The sequence below is a fragment of the Dipodomys ordii genome, unplaced genomic scaffold (genome assembly GCF_000151885.1).
Source record: "Dipodomys ordii isolate 6190 unplaced genomic scaffold, Dord_2.0 Scaffold41, whole genome shotgun sequence".
Classification (NCBI taxonomy): Eukaryota; Metazoa; Chordata; class Mammalia; order Rodentia; family Heteromyidae; genus Dipodomys; species Dipodomys ordii.
The window spans coordinates 113,134-115,533 of NW_012267257.1; the positions used below are offsets into that span (position 1 = coordinate 113,134).

At 42.1% G+C, this 2,400-nt stretch overlaps 1 protein-coding gene across 1 annotated transcript in view; it reads right to left on the reverse strand.

The window, feature by feature from the left end:
• Gpbp1 (GC-rich promoter binding protein 1) overlaps positions 1 to 2,400 on the reverse strand; it is a 63,318-nt gene that overhangs the window by 51,290 nt on the left and 9,628 nt on the right. The window lies entirely within an intron of this gene.

The window sequence follows — 2,400 nt, forward strand, 5'->3', positions numbered from 1 at the left end:
GCTCAAGGCGAACGCTCTATCACTTGAGCTACAGCGCCACTTCCGGTTTTCTGGTGGTTTATTGGAGATAGGAGTCTCATGGTCTCTCCTGCCAGGGCTGGCTTTGAACTGCGATCCTCAGATCTCAGCCTCCTGAGTAGCTAGGATTACAGGCGTGAGCCACCGGCGCCCGGCTCTTTGGGTTATTTTTTAATTGACTTACACTTCTACCAATTATGACATGTCTTTTAATATACTGAACAATAAAAGATATTAATCTCTGATCTTAGATAAAACAATTCAGATACAGACACTTGCACAAAATAACATACCTTTAAATATACAGAACCATCAAAAATGTCATAAAGGCCATCAAACTTACATTAGGAAACAGCCCTATTGAAAAAAGAAAGAAGCACGGTCCCAAGGTGGGGGGGGGGGGGCAAAATGAAAGCAAAAAGCAAGGCTAAGAAATAGCTCAGCAGTAAAACATTTGCCTAGCTTATTCTAAGCCCTAAGCACCCTATATTGGATCTCTAGTACTACTACCAAAAAAAAAAAAAAAAAAACTTACCTCCAAATCTCACAGAGCAGCTATCAGCTACAAAGGTGAAAGTTTCTAACATCTACTCCCCAAAAAGCACACCGGAATCTATATACAAAAGCCTATGTACAGGAGCTGGGAATCTTTAGTAGAGTGATTGTCTAGCATGCATGAAGCCCTAGTTCAACCTCAGCACTAAATAAAAGGAAAAAGCTGGAAATGGCACTGTGGCTCAAGTGGTAGAGTACTAACCTTGAGCAAAAAGAAGCTCAGGGTAGTAGGCCATGAGTTCAAGCCCCAAACCTGCCCCTCCCACAAAAAAAAAAAAAACTATGTACAAAGGACAAACAAATGCAGCAATGGACACTATACTGAATTGACACTATATTGAAAATTAACTATACAACTTGTGGGTAGGGATAAAAGGAAAAACTGGGAGAGAGGGAGGGAAGGGGTGACATTGTCCAAAATGAAAGGTACTAATTACCTGACTCACGTAACTGCAGTAACCCCTCCGAACATAACCTTTACAACAACAATTAAAAAAAATTTAAGCCTATGTAATAGCTCACCTGTGGCCTAAAAACTAGCTAATCATGAGGACAACCACTTGTTGTGAAGGACCATCTCCTACATGGTTTTTAAAATATGTTCACAAATTCATTGATACAAGGTTTGGCCTAAAACCCTTTGTTTTGATTTCAAGCTAAATTGAATGGCTTGCAGCTAGCTGACAGAATTTGACAAAAGGGACTTCTGAAACTAGATTATAAAAGGTATTGTAACCATTTCTCTCTCCTCAAATCACCTGCTATAGAAACTTCAACTGTCACCTTCTAATTCCCAAAGTTTCAAATAATTACAGCCTTAGCCAACATCTGGGATGAAATTTTATGAAAGACTGAAGGGAAGAACACCAGCAAAGCTACTCCTGATTGCCAATCCACAGACAATAAGTAACATAAAAATTTCTGGAGTTTGTAATGTTGGGGAATTAAGCCTTGCACATGCTAGACTGAGCAACAATTTCCAATTCTTTTCAGTTTTTGTTACATTGTTTTTCATGAAGGCCCTTTTAAAAAATAACATTCAGCTGGGCGCCAGTGGCTCAAGCCTGTAACCCTAGGTACTCAGGAGGATGAGATCTGAGATTTGAGGTTCAAAGCCAGCCAGGAAAGGAAAGTCCTTGAGACTCATCTCCAATTAACCACCAGAAAACCAGAAGTGGCTCACCTTGAGCTGAAGAGCACAGGGACAGTGCCCAGGCCCAAAGTTCAAGACCCACAACCGACCCAAAAAAAAAAAAAAAATACACCAATATACATAAAAGTGCCATAAAACTATGAATTCTCAGAAATCAGTCTCCCATTTCCCATCCTTATATCCAAAAGAATTCATGTTAAGAACTTCTGACACAAACCAGATGCTGGTGCCCTGGCTCACACCTGTAATCCTAGTTTATTCAGGTGGCTGAGATCTGAGGATCTCCAAGCCAGCCCTGGCATTAAAGTGCATGAGATTCTTACCTCTAACCAACAACCAAAAAGGCACAAGTAGGAGAACCCTCACCTTGAGGGGGGAAAAACCGCTCAGGAACAGCGCCCAGGCCTGGACTTCAAGCACAAGGACTAGCACTAAAGAAAAAAGAACCAGCCAGGTACTGGTGACTCACACCTGTAATCCTAGCTATTCAGGAGGCTGAGATCTGCGGATCACGGTTCAAAGCCAGTCCGGACAGGAAAGTTCGTGAGACTCTTATCTCCAATAAACCACCAGTAAACCAGAAGTGGTGCTGTGGCTAAAGTGGTAGAGTGCTAGCCTTGAGCTGAAGAGCTGAGGGACAGCGCCCAGGCCCAGAGTTCAAGCCCCATGACCAG